This window comes from Chlorocebus sabaeus, chromosome 21, assembly GCF_047675955.1.
Source record: "Chlorocebus sabaeus isolate Y175 chromosome 21, mChlSab1.0.hap1, whole genome shotgun sequence".
NCBI classification, from domain to species: domain Eukaryota; kingdom Metazoa; phylum Chordata; class Mammalia; order Primates; family Cercopithecidae; genus Chlorocebus; species Chlorocebus sabaeus.
In genome coordinates this window covers 81349170-81373533 of record NC_132924.1, presented here as the reverse complement: position 1 = coordinate 81373533, position 24364 = coordinate 81349170, and the positions used below count along the sequence as shown (strand labels likewise).

The 24364-nt window shown below is 39.9% G+C and overlaps 1 protein-coding gene and 1 non-coding gene across 50 annotated transcripts in view; one reads left to right on the top strand and one right to left on the bottom strand.

The window, feature by feature from the left end:
* The window catches only part of NRCAM (neuronal cell adhesion molecule), a 305485-nt gene that overhangs the window by 170928 nt on the left and 110193 nt on the right, over positions 1 to 24364 (top strand). The gene's annotated exons all lie outside the window — the stretch shown is intronic.
* Positions 11500 to 11561, bottom strand: LOC119626392 (U7 small nuclear RNA). Its single transcript, XR_005242559.2, has one exon. It is a non-coding gene; the product is annotated as a U7 small nuclear RNA (small nuclear RNA).

The following is a 24364-nucleotide window of genomic DNA, read 5'->3' as shown; positions in this document are numbered from 1 at the left end:
TCTAGCTTGATAGAAAATACATTTGATTTTACACTAAAATTTTGAAGTACATTAACATTGTTCCAAGTACCAAAAAATAAAAATAAAAAACTAAAAAAAAAAAAAAAAAAAAAACATACTAACTTTATTCTTAGCAAGTTCCAGGTAAGCAAAAATTTCTTTTAAAAAAATAGGTAGATAAGTGCTACTGTCCCAGTGTTATCTGTTTCTAGTAATCATGTCTCCAGAAAAAAAAAATGTATATGGATTTCTTTCTTTAAAGAGAAATGAAATAGAAAGAGAGATAGGCACTGAGATATCCATCAGCTCATCCCAGACATTAGTAAAGTGCTCCAACTTGCGTTTTATAGGAGAAATCCTAACAGTGGTTTCCTGCTTATGTTCTCTGTTGGAAATCTTAATTTTAGTCCTTTCGTTAGAAATGGTATAATATCTTTTGTTATTTATACTGTACTTTGTTATACTACTAAGTTTGTTTACTCTTTATAAAGAGATGTGTATATCCAGAAGTACTAAATAAGTGATCATACATGGCTGCTTGCTATTTAAGCTGTTTCCATATTTATGTAACTATTATGTCAAACAGGACTCACAGGGGGCAATGACATGGCAACTTTAATTTTTCCCACTGTTGCCCCTACACTTCTGCTCTGTGGGGCAGTTCTGCTCCTGGAAGAAATCTCAGACACTTAATTCACCCAATTGTGTTTCATCAAAACTCTTCCAAACACTTGAATTCCTGAAACACTCCGAGTTTGGTTATTATTACATCCAGTTTGCCCATCTGTGTTCACAGCCAAGGCTTTGCCCCTTGCCCAGCTCAAGCCTGCTGTGTGGTCAGAGAAGCCCCAAGCTTGGCAGCCATCTCATGCTGATAGCTCTGAGTTCCCTAGAGACCCTCCATTCCCCACACCTCACCTCCCAACTACCACTGGGGCTTTACCCTGCCTTTCTGGTGGGTCCAAGTGTATAACCCCTCCCTTAGCCATTGGGCAGCCAGCTAGACCCCTCTGCCATCCTTTCACATTTTTGCCAAGATCCAATTCACATATTTCCTATGCCATGAAACCTTTTTGATTCACAATCTCAAGACAGCTTCCTTTTCTCTGAACACTCATAGCACATCATGACTTTCCTGTACCATTTATCCCTTTATTCCTTGTATTTTCAGTGATTTATGGCACAGCGTCCTGTGTTCTCTCCCCTACTATACTTGGAACTTTTTGATAATGCTCATCATTCATTTTTTTTATTGTACAGTGTTGGGATTAAAAAAGAATATATTAAAATAAAAGTAAAGGCATTTATAAAATGTGTAGTTAGGTTATTATTGTATTTAAAGTTCACATTATATATGTAAACAAGTATATAATTGAAGACAGGAAATTACTCAGGTATTGAATTTTGCTCATTTCATCAGGTTAAGAGGAAAAGGTAGATTTATATTTTTATAATTTTGTATATATTTAAAAATGGAAACAAATGCAGTCATTCAAAAGCAATTTATCTAAAATAAAGTTGTTATATGAAGTAATTATCATATTTATTGTGTTATATCAAAGAACAGGCAGCAGATTATTTCCTTTACAAAAGGAACTCATATCTAAAAACTGTTGAGACTTCAGAACAGGTTTTTCATCATTTAATTTTTAAATATATTGAATACCTTCCTGACTTTTAAGAGCTTTTAGCATAATAGGCCATTGCCTTCATGTCTACCTTCCCTGTCTTCATGCAGAAGATAATTCATTTTTTTTGACTTGGTAGTAGTGAGCGTACAGACCCAGAGTAAAACCTAGCTTATTAAATATTTAAGAAATCATATTAAGGTGGCATTTGTGTCTTCTTTATAACAGCTACGCTGTGTTGCCAGATCCTTTATTTCGTTATGTAAAATACAGTGATATTGTTATTTCCCTCAGTCCAGTTAAAAATGGACAAGGATCAAACTATTTTCAGTAGCACCAAAGAAGCTAAATATGAGAGTTCTAGGTTAATCTCATCATGATTTTTGAGACAGTTCAATGAAAAACATTCACTTCAGATATACTTAGGGTTTCATCTTTCATTGTTGTCCAGTGGGAGGTCTCCATTCCAACACTTACCATTCTGTGAGTTCAGTCATTGTTTTTAAAGGTAATTGTAGCACAATTGAATAGCATGGGCTGACTGCTGGATATGCTTAGGGTGGTAGTTCCTGGCCATCCCAGTAATTCTGTATTTACTCATCAAAACTGCATTGGCAATCCTCCTTGGTAGAGAGGGAGTAAGAGAGGCTTTTACCTCACATTTAAAGCTCTGGCCTCTTCCTGTTTATTGCAGATTGCAGCTTGTTCTGGTGAAAGGAGCCAGAATTGCTAGAGCTTCTAAGTTCATTCGCCCATTGGGAAGAATAATGTTATTTTGAGCTATCAAACAAAATAACTGTGAAGCTACTGATGTTGAGATCAGGCCAGCTCTTAACCTACAAGATTCTGTTGGTATGCTTTCATTTTGGGCTTTCATCGTATTCACTATTAAATGGTTTGGATACAAAAATTACCTGGAGAGTCCTAAGACTTGTTTTTGATGATGAATGTTGGACCGGGCTGCTGAAGCGGAGTGTGCAGCTGAACATGTGGGACACCGGTGTCCATTCTGCATTGATGCTCAGACTCCTCTTTAAAACACTCTGCCCACATTTATTTAGCTGTTAAATTATAAATAATACTCTCCTCCTTTAAGCAGCGTAAAGATGGTGTTGCAGGCTGGGCATGGTGGCTCATGCCTGTTATCTCAGCACTTTAGGTGGCTGAGATGGGAGGATCACTTGCTTAGGAGTTTAAGACTGGCCTAGGCAACATAGTGAGCCTTCTACCAAAAATTGGAAACAAAAAAATTAGTTGGCTGTGGTGGCACATGGCTGTAGTGCCAGCTACTTGAGAGGCTGAGGCAAGAGGATTCTTTGAGCCCAGGGGTGGGGTGGGTTGGGAGGGCAGGGGGGATGGGGGAAGGAGGGAGGTCAAAGCTACAGTGAGATATTATTGCACCACTGCACTCCAGCCTGGGTGACAGAGATCCTGTCTCAAAACAAACAAACAAACAAATGGGGTTGCAAAAGTCACACTATGGGTGAGGGCATAAATCTCCCCAATTCCCAAACTTCCAGACATAAAATATGTATTTTTCTATATTTATGTATATATTTTGTACTTTGAGAATATCAGTGTTTAAAGGCACATAAAACTAACTACAACAATTATGAAACAAAACAGGGTTCTGTTAGATTTGTGAGTATGTAAAAATGTCAAATATTTTCAACAACAGGAAATAAACACAAAGGAAATAAAATTGATAAAACTATTACTAATGTCAAGGAAAAATGTGCCGTTATCGCATTCGTGTAATCAGAGACTTTCCACTGATTTTGGTCACGCTACACTTAGGCCAGGAAACCCACTCAGATTAACACCAAATAACTCATCTCTTACCGTATAGTCTTTATCTGGGTGTGTTTTCTCTGTTGCCTGGTATAATGGAAAGATGCCTTCTAAGCAGACAACCTTCTTTCAGTGGCTTGGCCTCTTACTTTCTATATGGGCCTTGGCAATTCACTGCCACTCTTCAAGCCTCAGTTTTTTCATCTGTAAAATAGGAGTCCAGATTCATTATTCCTTTTCTGGAAGAAGAGTTTTAGAATTCAGGATTATTGGAGTTGCTTCCAAGGTGGCCGAATAGGAACAGATCTGGTCTGCAGCTCCCAGCAAGATCGATGCAGAAGATGGGTGATGTCTGCATTCTGCATTTCCAGCTGAGGTACCTGGTTCATCTCATTGGGACTGCTTGGACAGTGGATGCAGCCCATGGAAGGCCAGCCAAAGCAGGGTGGGACGTCACCTCACCCAGGAATTGCAAGGGGTTGGGGGATTTCCCTTTCCTAGCCAAGGGAAGCCGTGAGTGACTGTACCTGGAGGAATGGTACACTCCTGCCCAAACACTATGCTTTTCCCATGGTCTTCACAACCAGCAGACCAGGAGATTATCTCCTGGCGTGGCAGATTCCACACACATGGAGCCTTGCTCACTGCTAGCGCAACACTCTGAGATCAACCTGGGATGCTGCAGCTTGGTTGGGGGAGGATCATCCGCCATTGCTGAGGCTTGAGTAGGCGGTTCTATGCTCACCATGTAAACATAGTGGCAGGGAAGTTCGAACTGGGTGGAGCCCACTGAAGCTCAGCAAGGCTTACTGCCTCTCTAGATACCACATCTGGGGCAGGGCATATCTGAACAAAAGGGAGCAGAGGGCTTCTGCAGTCTTAAACATCCCAGCCTGACAGCTCTGAAGAGAGCAATGGTTCTCCCAGCACGGCGATCTGATAATGGACAGACTGCCTCCTCAAGTCGGTCCCTGAGCCCTGTGTAGCCTGTCTGGGAGATACTTCCCAGTAGAGGCCGACAGACACCTCATACAAGTGGGTGCCCCTCTGGGACGAAGCTTCCAGAGGAAGGATCAGGCAGCAATACTTGCTGTTCTGCAGCCTCCACTGGTGATACCCAGGCAAACAGGGTCTGGAGTGGACATCCAGCAAACTGAAGCTGAGGGGCCTGTTAAAGGGAAAACTAGCAAACAGGAAAGAATAGTATCAACATCAACCAAAAGGACATCCACACCAAAATCCCATCTGTAGATCACCAACATCAAAGACCAAAGGTAGATAAAACCACAAAGATGGGGAGAAACCAGAGCAGAAAGGCTGAAGATTCCAAAAACCAGAATGCCTCTTCTCCTCCAAAGGAACACAACTCCTCGCCAGCAAGGGAACAAAACTGGACAAAGAATGAGTTTGACGAGTTGACAGAAGTAGGCTTCAGAAGGTCAGTAATAACAAACTTCTCTGAGCTAAACAAGCATGTTCTAACCCATTGCAAAGAAGCTAAAAACCGTGAAAAAAAGCTTAGATGAATGGCTAACTAGAATAACCAGTGTAGAGAAGAGCTTAAATGACCTGATGGAGCTGAAAACCAAAGTACAAGAACTTTGAGAAGCATACACAAGCTTCAGTAGCCAATTTGATCAAGCAGAAGAATGGATATCAGTGATTGAAGATCAAATTAATGAAAGTGAGAAGACAAGATTAAAAGCCTCCAAGAAATATGGGATTATGTGAAAAGACCAAATCTACGTTTGATTGGTGTACCTGAAAGTGACAGGGAGAATGGAACCAAGTTAGAAAATACTCTTCAGGATATTATCCAGAAAAACTTCCCCAACCTAGCAAGTCAGGCCAACATTCAAATTCAGGAAATACAGAGAACACCAGAAAGATACACCTCGAGAAGAGCAACCCCAACACACATAATCATGAGATTCACCAAGGTTGAAATGAAGGAAAAAATGTTAAGGGCACCCAGAGAGAAAGGTCGGGTTACCCACAAAGGGAAGCCCATCAGACAAACAGTGGATCTCTCTCCAGAAACCCTACAAGCCAGAAGAAAGTGGAGCCAATATTCAACATTCTTAAAGAAAAGAATTTTCGACCCAGAATTTCATATCCAGCCAAACTAAGCTTCTTAAGTGAAGGAGAAATACAATCCTTTACAGACAAGCAAATGCTGAGGGATTTTTTCACCACCAGGCCTGCCTTTCAAGAGCTCCTGAAGGAAGCAGTAAACATGGGAAGGAACAACTGGTACCAGCCACTGTGAAAACATGCCAAATTGTAAAGACCATCAACACTATGAAGAAACTGCGTCAATTAACAGATGAAATAATCAGCTAGCACTATAATGACAGGGTCAAATTCACACATAACAGTATTAACCTTAAATGTAAATGGGCTAAATGCCCAAATTAAAAGACATAGACTGGCAAATTAGATAAAGAGTCAAGACCCATCATTGTGCTGTATTCAGGAGACCCCATCTCATGTGCAAAGACACACATAGGCTCAAAATAAAGGGATAGAGGAAGACCTACCAAGCAAATGGAAAGCAAAACACAGCAGGGGTTACAATCTTAGTCTCTGATAAAACAGACTTTAAACCAACAAAGATCAAAAGAGACAAAGAAGGCCATTACATAATGATAAAGGGATCAATTCAACAAGAAGAACTAACTGTCCTAAATATATATGTACCCAATACAGGAGCACCTAGATTCATAAAGCAAGTTCTTAGAGACCTACAAAGAGACTTAGACTCCCACACAATAATAACGGGAGACTTTAACATCCCACTGTCAATATTAGACAGATCAATGAGACAGAAAATTATCAAGGATATTTAGGACTTGAACTCAGCTCTGGACCAAACAGACCTAATAGACATCTACAGAACTCTCCACCCCAAATCAACAGAATATACATTCTTTCCAGCACCATGTCACACTTATTCTAAAATTGACCACATAATTGGAAGTAAAACACTCCTCACCAAATGCAAAAGAACAGAAATCATAACAGTCTGTCAGACCACACTACAATCAAATTAGAACTCAAGATTGAGAAACTCACTCAAAACCACACAGCTACATGGAAACTGATCAACCTGCTCCTGAATGGCGACTGGGTAAATAACGAAATTAAGGCAGAAATAAAGATGTTCTTTGAAACCAATGAGAACAAAGACACAACGTACCAGAATCTCTGGGACACAACTAAAGCAGTGTGTAGAGGGAAATTTATAGCACTAAATGTCCACAGGACAAACTGGGAAAGATCAGAAATTGACACCCTAACATCACAGTTAAAAGAACTAGAGAAGCAACAGCAAACAAATTCAAAAGCTAGCAGAAAACAAGAAATAACTAGGATCAGAGCAGAGCTGAAGGCATTAGAGACATGAAAAACCCTTCAAAAAATCAATGAATCCAGGAGCTGTTTTTTGGAAAGATTAACAAAATAGACCACTAGCCAGACTAATAAAGAAGAAAAGAGAGAAGAATCAAATAGATGCAATATAAAATGATAAAGGGGATATCACCACCAATCCCACAGAAATACACACTACCATCAGAGAATACTATAAACACCTCTATGCAAATAAACTAGAAAACCTAGAAGAAATGGATAAATTCCTGGAGAATTACACCCTTTCAAGACTAAACCAGGAAGAAGTTGAATCTCTCAGTAGACCAATAACAGGTTCTGAAATTGAGGCAATAATTAATAGCCTACCAACCAAAAAAAGTCCAGGACAAGACAGATTCCCAGCTGAATTCTACCAGAGGTACAAAGAGGACCTGGTACCATTCCTTCTGACGCTATTATGATCAATAGAAAAAGAGGGAATCCTCCCTAACTCATTTTATGAGGCCAGCATCATCCTAATACCAAAGCCTGGCAGAGACACAGCAAAAAAGAATTTTAGGCCAATATCCCTGATGAACATTGATGCAAAAATCCCTCAATAAAATACTGGCAAACTGAATCCAGCAGCACATCAAAAAGCTTATCCACCACAATCAAGTTGGGTTCATCCCTGGGATGCAGGACTGGTTCAACATACACAAAACAATAAACGTAATCCATCACATAAACAGAACCAATGACAAAAAGCACTTGTTTATCTCAATAGATGCAGAAAAGGCCTTCAACAATATTCAACAGCCTTTCCTGCTAAAAGCTTTCAATAAATGAGATATTGATGGAACGTATCTCAAAATAATAAGCGCTATTTATGAAAAACCCACAGCTAATATCATACTGAATGGGCAAAAACTGGAAGCATTCCCTTTGAAAACCACCACAAGACAAGGATGCCCTCTCTTGCCACTCCTATTGAAAATAGTATTGGAGGTTCTGGCCAGGACAGTCAAGCAAGAGAAAGAAATAAAGGGTATTCAGTTAGGAAAAGAGGAAGTCAAATTGTCCCTGTTTGCAGATGACGTGATTGTATATTTAGAAAACCCTATCATCTGAGCCCAAAATCTGCTTAATGCTGATAAGCAACTTCAGCAAAGTCTCAGGATACAAAATCAATGTGCAAAAATCACAAGCATTCCTATACACCAGTAACAGACAAACAGAGAGCCAAATCTTGAGTAAACTCCCATTCACAATTGCTACAAAAAGAATAAAATACCTAGGAATCCAACTTACAAAGGAGGTGAAGGACCTCTTCAAGGAGAACTACAAACCACTCCTCAACGAAATAAATGAAGACACAAACAAATGGAAGAACATTCCATGCTCATGGATAGGAAGAATCAATATTGTGAAAATGGCCATACTGCCCAAGGTAATTTGTAGATTCAATGCTACCCCTATCAAACTACCACTGGCTTTCTTCACAGAATTGGAAAAAACTACTTTAAGTTTTATATGGAATGAAAACAGAGCCCACATAGCCAAGACAATCCTAAGCAAAAAGAACAAAGCTGGAGGCATCACGATACCTGACTTCAAACTACACTACAAGGCTACAGTAACTGAAACAGCATGGTACTGGTGTCAAAACAGATATGTAGACCAATGGAACAGAACAGAGGCCTCAGAAATAACACCACACATCTACAACCATCTAATTTTTGACAAACCTGACAAAAACAAGCAATGGGGAAAATATTCCCTATTTAATAAATGGTGCTGGGAAAACTGGCTAGCCATATGTAGAAGTTGAAACTGGATCGCTTTATTACACCTTAGACAAAAATTAACTGAAGATGGATTAAAGACTTAAATATAAGACCTAAAACCATAAAACCCAAGAAGAGAGCCTAGGCAATACCATTTAGGACATAGGCATGGGCAAATACTTCATAACTGAAACACCAAAAGCAATGGCAACAAAAGCCAAAATAGACAAATGGGATCTGTTAAACTAAAGAGCTTCTGCACAGCAAAATGAACTATCATCAGAGTGAACAGGCAACCTACAGAACGGGAGAGAATTTTTGCAATCTATCCATCTGACAAAGGGCTAATATCCAGAATCTACAAAGATCTTAAACAAATTTACAAGAAAAAAAAAAAACACATAAAAAGTGGGCAAAGGATATGAATGGACACTTTTCAAAAGAAGACATTTATGCAGCCAACAGATACATGAAGAAATGCTCATCATCACTGGTCATCAGAGAAATGCAAATCAAAACCACAATGAAATACCATCTCACACCAGTTGATCATTAAAAAGTCAGGAAACAACAGATGCTGGAAAGGATGTGGAGAAATAGGAATGCTTTTACACTGTTGGTGGGAGTGTAAATTAGTTCAACCATTGTGGAAGACAGTGTGGTGATTCCTCAATGATCTAGAACTAGAAATACCATTTGACCCAGCCATCCCATTACCCAAAGGATTATAAATCATGCTACTATAAAGACATATGCACACATATGCTTATTGCAGCACTATTCACAATAGCAAAGACTTGGAACCAACTTAAATGCCCATCAATAATAGACTGGATAAAGAAAATGTGACACATATGTACCATGGAATACTATGCAACCATAAAAAAGGATGAGTTCATGTCCTTTGCAGGGACATGGATGAAGCTGGAAACCATCATTCTCAGCAAAATATCACAAGGACAGAAAACCAAACACCACATGTTCTCACTCATAAGTGGGAGTTGAACAATGAGAACACATGGACACAAGAAGGGGAACATCACACAACAGGGCCTGTTGGCAGGTGGGGGACTGGAAGAGGGATAGCATAAGGAGAAATACTTATATGATGAGTTGATGGGTGCAGCAAACCAACATGGTACATATATACCTATGTAACAAACCTGCACATTGTGCACATGTACCCTAGAACTTAAAGTATAATAATAATAAAAAAAAAAGAAAAACATAGAATTCAGGATTATTTTTAGTATTTTGATTTTAGAAAGATAACATGATATATAAATATATATATAGCCAAAATGATATATAAAACATATATATATATTACCTTTCTAAAATCAAAATTCTAAAAATAGGGTCCTATGTATACAAATATATAAAAATATGTATAAATATATATAAATGTTGTATAACACCCCCAGTGGGGTCTAGAACAGTACCCTATGATCAAACATATTAGTAACTCTTCAGTAAAACATACAAACATTTACACTTAGTGGGATAAATAAAGAACGTCAACTGGTCAGGTTTGTCGCCAAAACTTGCATTTTTCACAGCTTTTGGAAAAATGATGGTGAGCCTGCACTAACCCCTACTTTAGGAGTGTGTGTGTTCAGCAAAGAGCAGTTACTGCCCCAATAGTAGCTGTCGTTTTTACTTAAATTAATGGCGGATAATGTGGGTCTCATCTTTTACAAAAATTGGAATGTGAATAAAGAAATTCTACTCAATATACAACTTTGATTCCTACTGGACTTTATACAAGACCGTGTGGTACTTTAAAAACGGTGGTGACATTCACTCTTCAAGAAAATAATACTCACAGGAGGGGATAAATGCCTTCTTGAGTAATTTTAGATCCAGATATGTTACTCTGTTCTGAGATGATTGATAAGATCAGAATTATAGATTTAGAATAGGAAATGAGATTTCCATTACATACAGTTAAAATTAGTACCAAGACATTTTTAGCTTTTTCCCTTTTTGCTCATAAGTCTTACTTGAGGGGATAAAATCAATCACTTCATTTGTTCAGCTAGCGTGGCTGAACTCTCTGAAGTGATTTATGTTTATGCTAAATTTTGCTTGCTAGTTTATGCTCCATGTGACCTCAGCCCAACAGTTTTCAGCATGTGTTATGCCAGGATCAGTGTGAGTTGTCTTCCAAGAAGTTTTAACAGTAATAAAATACCAGAGTTTGTAAATTACTTAATCAAAAAGTAAATGGGTAAGAATTTCAAGTTACCCTGTGGTAATCTCACTGTCACTTTGTTAGGTTCCTTTTTTTTTTTTTTTTTTTTTTTTTTTTTTTGACATGGAGTCTCACTATTGTCACCCAGGCTGGAGTACAATGGCACAATCTTGGCTCACTGCAACCTCTGCCTCCCAGGTTCAAGCAGTTCTTCTGCCTCGGCCTCCTAAGTAGTTGGGATTACAGATATGTGCCAGCACGTCTGGCTAATTTTGTATTTTTAGTAGAGATGGGATTTCACCATGTTGGCCAGGCTGGTCTCAAACTCCTGATCTCAAGTGATCTGCCCGCGTCAGCCTCCCAAAGAGCTGGGATTACAGACATGAGCCACTGTGCCTGGCCACTTTGTTAGGTTCTAATATACTTTCCTAAATGGAAGAGAAAGTGTGGGCACAGTGTAGGAGTGTGTTTTGAACAAATATCATCCATCGTGTCCTAGAAGAAGACTATTTTTTCCTTTTAAGAGCCTCTTTTCTAGCATATTTGCCTGTTACTGAAAGTATGGAGATGTAAATCTTTAAGTATATGTCTTATGTTACATTTGGAAACAGTAATTTTTAAAAGTCCGCTTCTTGCTGGCAGCTGTTTGATCTTTATTGTGGTAAAATATACGTAACATAAAATTTATCGTTTTAACCATTTTTAAGTATAGCTCTCATTTTTATTTATTTTTAATTTTTTTGTGTGGGGGGGTTTTCTAATGAAAAGCAGAAAACCTGCTAGACAAATTCCAAAAGAGCTGGAACACTTAAATGTATAGTTCTGTAGCGTTAAGTATATTTGCCTTGTGCCAGCATCACCACCACCTATCTACAGAACTTTTTCTCTTCCCCAGCTGAAACTCTGGACCCATTTATAGTGACTCTGAACTGTCCATTCTTTCTCCCAGCCCCTGGCAAGCACCATTCTTTCTGTCTCTAGTATTTGACTATTCTAGGTAACTCATATAAATGGAATCATACAATATTTGTCCCTCTCTGACTGCTTATTTCGCTTGGTGTAATGTCCTCAATGTCAGAATTTTCTTCCTTTTTAAGGCTGAATAATTTTCCATTGTATGTGGAAACCATATACCACAGTTTGCTTATCCATTCATTCTTTGATGGATACTTGGATTGTTTCTACCTTGCATCTCTTGTGAATAATGCTGTTGCTATGGACGTAAGTGTAGACCACTTCTTGATCTTGAATTAGTATAGTTATTTGTGTGCTCAGAGGTGCTCATCTTAAAGAAAAAGTCTGTTACTATGTTAACCTGGCTATTTAAAGTCTCAGTAGCAGAAATTCAGCATAAGTAGCTCTTTTAAATTTCAGATTTAACTGTGAAACCCTCTCCCTATCTGTGAATTATTAAGTGAATTAATTATTATTAAGTCTCCACATGAAGGGAACCTTGAAGGGGAAATGCTTGGTCTTTTCTCTCTCTGAAGGACCATGCAAAGGCATCACCAGGTAGTTTTCTTATGACAAACCCTAAAGCCCAGTTCCAACTCAGAATCCAGAATGTACTGGAAACAATGATTGGCTTTCCTATTGAATTATTTTTGAGTCTCATATTATTGCTTTTATCATATTGCCTTTTCCAATTTGATGGTCCTTCAAGTAACCAACCAAATGACTCCTTAAAAATAGGAATAAGAGTGATTTATGAAATAGGGAAAGCTGTTATTTTCCAAGCTCATGAAGATAATGGAAGCTGTATCTGCTGAAACATTTTGAACACAAAGGAAAGAACCAATGTTCCTTTGCACTGTAAGATTAGATAAGTGTGTAAGTACAGTATGGTTACTGTCTAGGGAAGCTTTGCTAAGATTTCCAGCACTTCCAAAACCTTTTATGTGGCTAGAAAATTTCATTTACTCCTTGCTATTCCTAAAAGTGATAAAAGCTGGGTCCCATAGCTACAGGATGAAATAGGGTCTGTATCATATTTTTAGTTTTGAAAGAAATTCTAACTTGCTTTGAACCCCATTTCTTTTGTGATTTGGGCATGTAGGCATTTGATTATTTACCTGACTGATTAATGGAGTTTATTATTCAAGCATATAACTCATTACAGTTTTATCTAGCTTTGTATTCATTACCTTTTTAGTGTGTTCCTCCAGTTTTATAGAATTGTGTCATCATATGCGAGTGTGTAACCTGTAGGGGGCATGTCCCTACCTTCTTAGGACACCTGGACCCCTTCCCCATCACCTATCCTTTCCCTGCCAGTAAGACCCTTCCTTCTTCATGACTTGGATGAAAGGTGACCCAAGACAGACAGACCCCTGGTCTCATAAAGTTTACATCTAGAGGGAGAAGAGACAGTCACCAAACAAACTCACTGTATTTGTACAATTACAAAGTGAAATCAGAGCTATGAAGAAGAGCTATGAAGATGTTTAAAAAGGAGGTTTTATGCCCTAGAAGATAAAACATACTCTAAAGCAGTGCCTTGCCAAGTCATAATTGAAACCGGAGACAAAAGGGAAAAATCAGCAGTGCCAATCCTGTCTTTATTTAAACTTTTGTTATCTTGTTCAAATGGCTATTTTGCGTTACTGTTGGGTTTCTTTCTTTTTTTTTTCTTTCAAATACAGCACTAAGACATGATTCAAGTTTTGAGTGCCTCCCTGGCCTTTGAATCTGAGGTAAATGCCTCATTTGCTCCTTGTAGTCCCAGTCCAAAGCTATACTTCCCAGGCTCAAGTCCTGGTTCCGCTACTTATCAGTTGTATGACTGTGGACAACCTGCATATATTGTGCCTCAGTTTCCTTTTCTGTAAAGCGAGGATAATAATAGTACTTGATAAGGTTGTTATGAGGATTAAAAGAAGTTAATATTTGTAAAGCAGGAGAGCAGCGCCCGGCACAAAGTGCTGTGCGTGTAAGAAGAGTAATGAAGATGCCTCTATACAGTTTCAGGTATTGAACCATTCATAGGAGCTGGATTTCACATGACTGAATTTACCAGGCTGCCATCAGCATTTCTTTCCTCAACATTTTTACTAAATTTACACTAACACTTTCGAACAATCCTATAGAGAATGTGGTGATATGTTTTAAAAACAAAAGACTTGCTCGTTGCATGTCCTCTTCCCCACCCTCCCTCATTTCTTCACTCTGAAATAGCCAAGAGATGGTGGGAATTGTGGACACCATCACCCACATCTTTTAGGCACTTTCAGAAGCATGGAATACTTTATGGGCTTGTGTTTCTCTTGCACAGAGGCTATGCCAACCATCTCTGCACAGTTGAGGCGTCCGCTTATGTGCTGCCAAGGCAGGCATAGCCTTTAGATTCTGACTCTCACTTACTCTTTTACTAAGGAATTTCTGATGTAGCCCTTTCACAGCACTGCACACGACTGAGCAGACCCAGCCATTGACAGGATCCCCAGTCTTGGAACATCCACTGCTTCTTTTCCTGTCTGCAGGGAAACTCACAGCTTTCTGTTAGCATCTATTTCTAGTGTGACTTTAAGTTCTGTTTGTGGTGATTCTACAAAATCGAATACACTTCCTTTTTATTCATGTAAAAGCACTTTTTTGAAGAGAATATATTTTTATCTCTTATGGCAAGAATGTTGTGTTTACACTTTAAAAGTGCAGAGTAAACAGGAAACATTGCTCTTTAAAAGTGAAGAAATGCTGTGTAAATGAATTTTACTTATTCGAGATATTAATGAGAAAATGGCTAAATATAAGCCTCAGTGTTTAAAAATCCTGATGTGTACTCATTTGTTCCGTAAGACTGGAGGCAGCTGTGTGAAATAGCAGGAATTTAATTATCTGTATAGACTTCTAGTTAAACAGGTAATATTTTTGTTAAAGTAGATCCTATGTATGAATATAATAACTGCCCTAGGGAAAATAATGTTATACCGTGGAAGAACTGAGCTGTATCTGAAAATGAATAAATGGGTTTTTTGTCCTATTTTACCCTCGAGCTTTTAATTAACAATTTGTAGAAAGAGGGTCACTTGACTGGAATTAGAATTCTCTTTTGATGAGTCTTTCTTATATTCTGTCTGGGATTATATGTAAACGTATCTTTCCTTTCTAAAGAACCTGAACATGCTAAAATTTAAATGCAGTGTTCCAATTCAAATAAAGCATAAGGAGTAAAACCATTTGCCTTTAAAATATGTGTGAAATTTTAAGTGAGCCTTTTGGGGGTTTTTGTTTTTTCCTATGTTACTTTTCAAAGTGGAATACCTTCATACAGACACATGTAATCAAACATCATTATTCATATTTACATTCTCTTTGGAAACTATGGGATTCTTAGGGCCCAAAGCCAAGTGCCCAAGAACCCTGACTGAAAGTGTGCAGTTGCCTATTGGGGGAGCAATTGTTATATTATAAAGCCACAGTGTGCCTTTTTGCTACAGCTGGTAACAGCAAAATCAAAGCATTCTTGGGAGAAAATTCTCTATAGTTCTATCACACATCTTGCGGGCAGAGGCGCTGATTGCCCTTTGTTCCAGAGCTGCTTTTTTAAAATAACATTTGTATAATAAGTAGCCTTAAGTGGCAGAGAAAGTGTCTCCTTCTAGAGCATGAAGGGATGCTTACTGCTTATTATAAAAGATTCTGGTTCCCTAAGCTCAGAGTTTTCTGTCATGTAATGCAGTCTGCTGTGTGTGTGGGTGTCATGCGGCCCTCTTTATAACACCGTGTTGGAATAATTGGAGTCTTAGGAACCGGTTCCAGAAATTACTGATACTCTGGCTACTGCTATTGCTATATGGAATAAAGTCTTTGTCTTTGACCTAGTAGATTTCTGTCCTCTGCTCTATAAAACTGTAATAGGCTAACATGTTAGTTTGTAAGTGGGGCAAAATCTTAGACTCTTTATGCTTACTGACAGGAATGTCCTTTAAAAGACACATAAAGATGATGGCCCTTTCTTTTTCCTTTGTCCTCAATCCTTAGTGGATGTGGTGGGCTTAGGGATAACATAGCCTGAAGTGTGGCGTATGGATCAGATGGCCAGAGACCCACTCATCTGTGGCCTGGGTCAGATGGCAGGAGATCCAGTTCTAAATATAGAAGCTGGTGTGAGTCATAGGGAACGATTGATATTTCTCAGAAGGTAAGAGATTGTCTCTTTCTGACAATTTTGGGCACCTAGAGACAGAAAAGACACTGGATCTGATTTGAACTATATCTCTCTATATAGCTCAGATTCCACCCCCCAAAAAACATCATTTAAATTTACTTAGAGAACACACATGCGTGTGCAGTGTAGTCAACCTCATGTGCAGTGACCCATTACCTTTGGAGACAGAGCAGATGACGATAAGCCTCATCCGGGTAAGAACAGCTCAATTTAGCCATCATACCCAGGCTTTACCAGCCCAGGACCCCAAAGCCTACATTATTCTGATGGGTAGGATAGCAGCATTTCTTCATATCTGCCTTCCTAGTGTAACAACTTTAGGGAATGGTCCTGCTAGACTAGACAGAAATTTGACTCAAAATAGTTGAGGCCATGCCAACCTGAATAGGAGTGCCAGCACATGGCTTCTGTGTTATCTGTTACCTTACTGCTTTGAGAAGCATAAAGCCTCATCCAAAACAATGAGGTGAGGGAAAGCTTACAAAGAACACTGTGGAATGGCACTTTTCATATATGAGAAAATATTTGAAAATACATGCAATACATTAATACTATGAAAAAGAAACATTTATGAAAAACAATGAAAATCACTTCATAGGGGGAAGGAATATTTCAAATGCTTTACACAGTTCAGAGCTATTCAAATTGCTGAATATTTCTAGCACTTTCATGACCACTGTCTTTTTCACTCACCAGTTTTCTTCTTCAGCTTTCATTTAGCTAAACATCAATGGTATATTTTATTGTAAAAAGTATGGCAAATAAGAAGGGCATGATTAAAAGAGAATGCTTTCATCAGGATACAAATGTGCCAGCTAATTCTTAAAGACACTGTCTGCAGTTTTTTGTGAATTCTGGAAGCATCTGTGAAACTTTATATTAACAAGCCATTACATGTTAATAATACCTATCTCAGAGAACTCCTGTAATGATAAAGTAAGCTAATGTTTGCAAATTTCTTGGCACAGACAGCCTGGCACACAGTAAATGCTTAATATATGGTGACTATTATAATAGGAGGGGACCAGTTAAAAACATGAGTGTTTTGCACTTTAGGAGTTTCCAGAAGGAAGCCAAATTTTCATGTGTAATTTGGAAAGCATAAAATAGAGGTCAGGTGTGAAACTGGTTGCTAGGAGGTGATGGAGAAAGGCATGGAGGACTCTACCCACGGTTAAACTGGGTCAGATCAGGATAGACCCCAACAAAGCTGTGCTGTGAAATCATCTATGTCTCACAGAGGGACATTGGGATCCATCTACAAGGTGAGCCACCATCACCGTGAAGTCAAGGGTGAGGACACCAGTATAGCCTTCCCCCAGGGGCAAGGATATTCCATTAGCCTATATCCCAAAGCTCCAGGGTTTATACAGGATCCAGGAGAACTGCAAAGCACCAGGGCCCTACAAACAATAAAGGCAGGGACAGCTGGGAATGTGCCCTGGGTATTGTCACACAGCTTTACTTTCTAAATGTGGTTCTGTGTCCCGAAGCCCTGTATGAGCCATGGCTGCTGCACACTCAGCTCTTAACATCTTTCAGAAGGTGGGGCTCTATGAGCTGCTGGAGGTTCCACAGGTGCCGCCATTGCCCCCGGGAGCACTTGATGGGGCTTCACATCCAGATGTCTTGCCTCCTTTTACACAAATGTAAGGACAGCATTCATTTTCTGTCCAGTTGGAGACCTCTATTATTCATCTGCTGTTGGAGGAAAGAGGAGGTATTGAGATTGTTGTGTTTTCCTTATACCTTAAAAAGAGAGTAACTTTTTCTTTCCCTCAAAACTCATAGAATTAGAAACCTAGAAACTCAACGAGGTCAATTAATAAGACTGGATACAGGCTCTAATTTCTGGTTAGGAGAGGACAGCCCAGGGAAAGAGAGTTATTATGTGTTTGTTACAGGAACAGATACATTGTCTTTGTTTTTAGTCTTAACTACCAAGAGGCCCACAGGAAGCAATAGGTTGCCATTAGGAGTCTAATAAAGATAGGTGTTGTATAAATGATTGATGCCAGTTAAGATAAATATTGTATCAATTGGTATGGAGCATGAAGATGTTTCTGAAATTCCAGTTTGTTGGACCATTTTTAGAGTGCTCATTTTAAGGAAAGGTAGAAGAATAATCTGTGTTGTCGGTGAGACCCAGTGACTTTAAGGTCCTTGTGATTTCCCCATAGTCCCAGTTGTGCAGTATCTTTTTTGATTAAGCCAAGAAAACATGTAACTCAGCTTATAAAGAATATAAGCATAATTAAAAATAAAATAATGCAGCATTAAATATGTCTTCCTAGATAAATGAAAAGAGGGCTTTACACAGGAAGTAGAAAAGAAGATGCAGGCCAGGCATGGAGGCTAATGCCTGTAGTCCCAGCACTTTGGGAGGTCAAAGCAGGCAGATCATTTGAGGTCAGGAATTCAAGACCAGTGTGGCCAACATGGTGAAACCCCATTTCTACTAAAAATACAAAAATTAGCTGGGTGTGGTGGCGCGCACCTGTAATACCAGCTACTTGCGCGGCTGAGGCAGGAGAATTGTTTGAACTGGGGAGATGGAGGTTGCAGTGAGCCAAGACTACACCACTGCACTCCAGCCAGAGTGAGACTCTGTCTCAAAAAATAAAAAAGAAACAAAGATGCTAAGCCATATTATATTTTCATATACATAGTATTAAACATAGTAGTACTATTATGGTATGTTTTACAAACAGCAGGCAATGCAGTATGGAAAGACTGAATGCAGGAAGACTTGAGTGTATAATAGGGTAAATGAAGTTCAAGAACTCTTCAGATTGCCGGACTGGTATGAGGCCTGGCCCAGGTCACTTTCAGCTGTCTAACATGTGTTCCTTGCTGGTGGCACCCACCCAACATGAAAATGAGCTTTCTGATTAAGTCATCCCATAAGCCGGTGAGCCAGGCTCTCTGGAGTGGGTCAGATGAATGACTTCTAGCTTCCTAAGTGGTTTCTATGTGACAGTTGTGCTCGTGGTAGGGGTAAGGGTTTCAGAGAAGCACCCCATGATTTGAGGCAATTATACAGCCTGGCCCGTGACTGAGCCACACCAGCACCTGCCAGATGGCGCTGGCAGGAAGCAGGCAGGCGCTGTTTCAGCACCTCCTGATGCGGAAGCTCGGAGTTAGGGCCATACACTGTAATTGGCTCTTATGGCCCTTTGCACCTGTTAGCGAAGAGGCCGGACTATTTGTGTCATTCATGCACAGAAGATTTCTTTCTTTCTAACCTTTGGAGTTAGTGTTATTCTCATCCCACACTTGGAGGGAAAAAACATCAGTTCTCATTTCTGAACAAAAAGAAAAAACAATAGGCAAGGAAAGTAATGAAATTATTTTCTGTGAAGTTGCTTCATGAATGCAGTAAAATAAAGCAGACAGATGAGATAATATGATTTGGTTATTCCTCCTGGAATCTAGAGCCTGAGATGAAATTGGGGGTTTTCTGCCACAGGGCATCCACCTGGTTCCTGTGGGGGCCGTACAGACGAGACCCTCACGCTAACCAAGCAGCTTGGTAGATGAGGGTTGTGTTGGTGGTCTCCATGGGTTTATGATGTTCACCTTCCTTCCTATGCATTCCCTCAAGTCAAGCTGGTAGCCAAGCTTGAAGAGACATTGAAGATGTCTGGGAAATGCTTCTCCACGTGGTAGGTTCTGCACTTTTGCCTAGAATAAAGGAATTCGCACCAAGGGAGTCTGTAGTTATGCTTCTAATGAGGCAAAGGAGAATTAAAAGATAAGCCAAGGGGCTTCGTGGTGAAAGTACGTGAGCCGGTGGAGGAAGAAAAGGGGAAAATCTAGCCAACAAAGCAGAAGACTTTTTAAACTGAGAGTTGAAATGAGCCAGGAAAAGCAGCTCAGCACCTTGTTTTCTAAAGGAGATGGAGGAGGACCAAATGCAGAGACCTGAGAAGAAATGACCCCAGAAAAGAGTGAAACTGCACATCTACAAGTCATGCCTTATATAAAGTGTGTCCTATAGATCTTCAGGAAATACATGTGGAAGAAAAAGGATGCTCAAGACTTATAGTAATAATGGCTTGTCTGTTGTTCCCATGCTGTAGAAAGATTATGGACTTTGAATCCACAGGACTGGGTTCAAATTCTAGTTTGAATTCTTGCTGGGTGGTCTTGGATGAGTTATCTGACCTCTCTAAATCTGTGTCCTCCTTCTATAAAGGAGACAAGTGAGAGAACCAAAACAAGGGTAGGCACAAAAGTTCTCAGGGAATGTCTCTTTTTTTCCTGTTTCCTATTTCAGCCTTGGAAAAAATAGACACATCAAACACACACACACACACACACACACACACACACACCCCACACCCCATATCACTGTAGCTGAGGAGTCCTTCTGTAGGGGAGGTGGTGGGAGCATCAAGGGGTCAATCATGGGTGATGCACTCTTGGAGCATGAATCCAGGGTATGAGATTTTACAAACCCAATCTAATGCTGCCAACCGCTTGTGTTAGCCTAGGGTTCCCCAAAAGCTGAGCCAGAGACTACTTATACACAAGCCTTAGTCTCTGGCTCAGCATTTGGGGGCTTGTGCATAAGTAGCTTGTTTGGAAATGTGATCCTCAGGAGCAGAAATGCAGAAAGGGGGAGTGGAAGACAGACAGGGGAGGAGCCAACACAACCCTGCGTCGTTGCATTGGCTGTTTGATCCCAGTGGACTGGTGAAAGGGTTTATGAAGTGTTTCAGAACTGTCTGCCAGGGGATGAAATGGAGTGCTTTTATCCACTGACTCCAGATCTTCATTTGTCTAGAGTGGCCCTCACAACACTAACTCCCCTGCACTGCTGGGTTATGCTTGAGTGCAGAGTGGATTTCTAGAAATATTAACCAAAGATTAGAGATGCCTAAGGCAGGAAGCAGGAGATCCCCATGAGGGTCAAGGTGAGGCCACTGAGGCCACCTGTGCCAAGCTGCTCAAAGCCTCCAGGAAAACAGGTCTCTACAGCTGTGGCTGAAATAAGAGAAGCAACTGAGAGGATTTTGAAGTGGTACACACAAGGGGTCCAATACAACAACTCTAATGGATATGCCCTGTTTTTTTGCCTGGAAAGAAGATGCTAAAATAAAGAATTCCTTGGAGTGTCTTTGGCCTTTCAAGTCTATGATTCATGGAGATAAAACCAAAATTTGCTAAAAATCTGTTGATTAATAAAATATAAATTGACACAGCAATAACATTTGCTAATTTTATTCTCCAAATGATACCTATCAGCTGTAGACAATGTGTGGAGCAAAATAGAGTTATACTGTCTAGTTACAGGACAACAGACCTAACTTAGGTGGTGGTGATATATGCTGAAAACAGAGCAGTGCTTCGGCTTTAGGAAAATCTAGTGGAAAGTCGAGCTTATTGATCCTTAGGAGCACAACCTTTACCTGTGTTTTAAGTGGGTTTTATAACGATTGGGAAATCTTATTAAAGAAGAAACTTTGGAAGGGGTGCTGGGTGCTTTCAGAACAAAGGAGAGGACATAGGGAATATTTCCAAGTCAGCTTGGACCCATACAAAATTATAAAGTGGATTAAGTTTGTTTTCAGCCCCTTTCTGTCCACCAGTTCTCCTTATGTCCCCACATTCACTTCCCCTCCATCACTGTCCCCCTTTAGGAACCTAGTACCTAGTACCATACTGGAATGCTCAGATGCCCCTATGCAATCAGTTAATTTTTATTCATACTTCCAGTGTACCTAGAACCTTTCCAGGAATTGAATATAAGAACACCCCACATCATAAACCTTCCCCAAATAGCCTATCCTCTGTTCTCAAGTCCTGCCCATGACGGTAGATAATTTAAAAGGTTAATTTATATACATTGTGCCCAACACCTGTTTATGCACTGCTCCAGAGCCTCGGCCTCCCCATCTCTTGTTCCAGCTCTGTGTGGGCCCCAGCCAATTTCACACCAGTACCCCTCTCATCTCCCACCCAGTGCTCCCATGTTGACATCACTGCAGACTCCACTAATGCCCACGCTCTGGAATGCACACCCAGAGGTGCAAGGGGGTGAATCCTAGACCAAGCACATCCTGGGAGTAAGTTCTCACTTCCCCACTCCATCGCAGGGCTGGTTCTGAGCTGCCATTTATCCACCTTCTTGGGAGTGTGGTCTGTGGATTGAACAATAAGTCACACTCGCCAACTCAGTACTCCTCCATATCAGTTCTCCCTCCTTTCCAGCATCTCTCCCCTTGTACCTCATTCCTCCCTAAGATTATAGTCCCTGATAAAATAACACCCCATTCATTTTTTTTGATAAGTATTCATTAGGTATTTACTGTGGGCCAGGCACTGACTCTGGCACTGTGAGTACAGAGATGAACTTTTATATTCAATGACTTGTCTGATATTAGATGTTTTCTCAGAAGCCATATTGTTTAATGCCCTTTCTTGGATGTCAAGAAATCCTGGTCACGTGGTGGAGGGTGTGGCTTGCCTGAATGGGTTAAGGATTAGAATGGTTTGAGAAACGGAATAGGAAGCAAAACTAGACAAAACCACTCAGGACCAGGTTCTGAGAGCAGAGATATCAGGCACTCTTTCCTCATGGGTCTGAGCCACCAGACAATTAAGAAAACTTGAAAACTTTTCAAAAAGTTTTTTAAAAAATTCAAATGTGATTTTAAGTTCTGCAGTACATGTGCAGGATGTGCAGGTTTTTCACTTAGGTAAATGTGTGTCATGGTGGTTTGCTGCACCTGTCAACCCATCACCTAGGTATGAAGCCCTGTATGCATTAGCCATTCATTTTGATGCTCTTCCTCCCTCCACCCCTGACAGGCCCCAGTGTGTATTGTTTACCTCCTTTTGTCCATGTGTTCTCATTGTTCAGCTCCCACTTACATGTGGTGTTTGGTTTTCTGTTCCTGCATTAGTTTACTGAGGATAATGGCTTCCAGCTCCATCCATGTCCCTGCAAAGGACATGAACTCGATCCTTTTTATGGCTGCATAGTATTCCATGGTGTATATGTACTACATTTTCTTTATCCAGTCTATCACTGATGGACATTTAGGTTGATTCCATCTCGTTCCTATTGTGAATAGAGCTGCAACGAACATACACATTCATGCATCTTTATAATAGAATGATTTCTATTTCTTCAGGTGTATACCCAATAATGGGATTGCTGGGATTTCTGGTTTTAGGTCTTTGAGGAACCATCACACTATCTTGCACAATGGTTGAACTAATTTACATTCCCATCAATAGTATCAGAGTGTTCCTATTTCTCTACAGCCTCGCCAGCATCTGTTGTTACTTGACTTTGATTTTTAAAAAGGCTTGTTAACCAATTATTCAACAGTTCATTTAGCAAATTCATATGAATTTAAGTGGTACTTCAAAAAGCTCACAATTTATCGAGTGAAAGAATTAACACTCATTATACGAAGTGATGAGTACGCTTATAAAAGTACACATGAGTTCTTTAGGAGAGGGTTAACAAAGACATTTTCCTCTAGAGAAACTCTATCCAATAGAACTTTCTGTGATGATGGAAATATTCCATTCTGTGTTGTCCCAACACAGTAGCCACTAGCCAGCCCCATGTGGCTGTTGGGCACTCGAATTGTGGACAGTGTGACTGAGGAACTGGATTTTTAATATTCATTAATCTTAATTTGAATGTAAGTAGCCACATTTGACTAGTGGCTGCTGTTTTTGACAGTGCAGTTCTAATGGTTGACATTTTAGTGGAGGCTCCAGGAATAAGTAGGTGTTATCCAGGCCACAAAGAGGATAGGAACCAAGTAGAAAGTGGAGAAAGCAGACTGGGTTGAGAGAACAACAGTGAACATGGACATCGGAGTGCTTGTTTGTTAGGCTTGTGAACAACAATAGAGAAAGCTAGAAATATACACAGAGGCTGTGTCATGATAGGCCTTGTGATTTTAACAGTCACCATTTACTAAGGGTTCACTAAGCTCCTGCCACATCACTATGCTCATTCCATACTTATCTCAACAGCCCTGGAGGTAGGTAAATTAGCCCCATTTTACAGGTGAGGAAACTAAGGCACACAGAGCTTGTTGAACATAACCAGTGCAACACAGCTTGTAGGTGACAGCACCAGGATTTAAACTAGGCTCTGACTCAACAGCCTATCCTCTTTTTACTTTTATCACTTTCCCCCACGTGGGTCTGTCACATGGGAAATTTGGGCTTCATGTCCTTATAGGCAAAACTGTTCAGAATTAGGGATTTTCCCTAGACAAGAATGTATAGTGTAAAAACAAGGGGGAAAAGGAGTTGAGAGGGCTGGTCAGAAAAATGAAGGGTGCCCCATGGGACCTAAGCTGGAAAGAGAAGGAAGTGAAGAATAGAATTTTTGGAGAGTGGGAATAATGTGAAGCTGAAGGACCAGGGGCAGGAGGAATAATTAAGAGAAAGCACCACACACAAGGCTGAT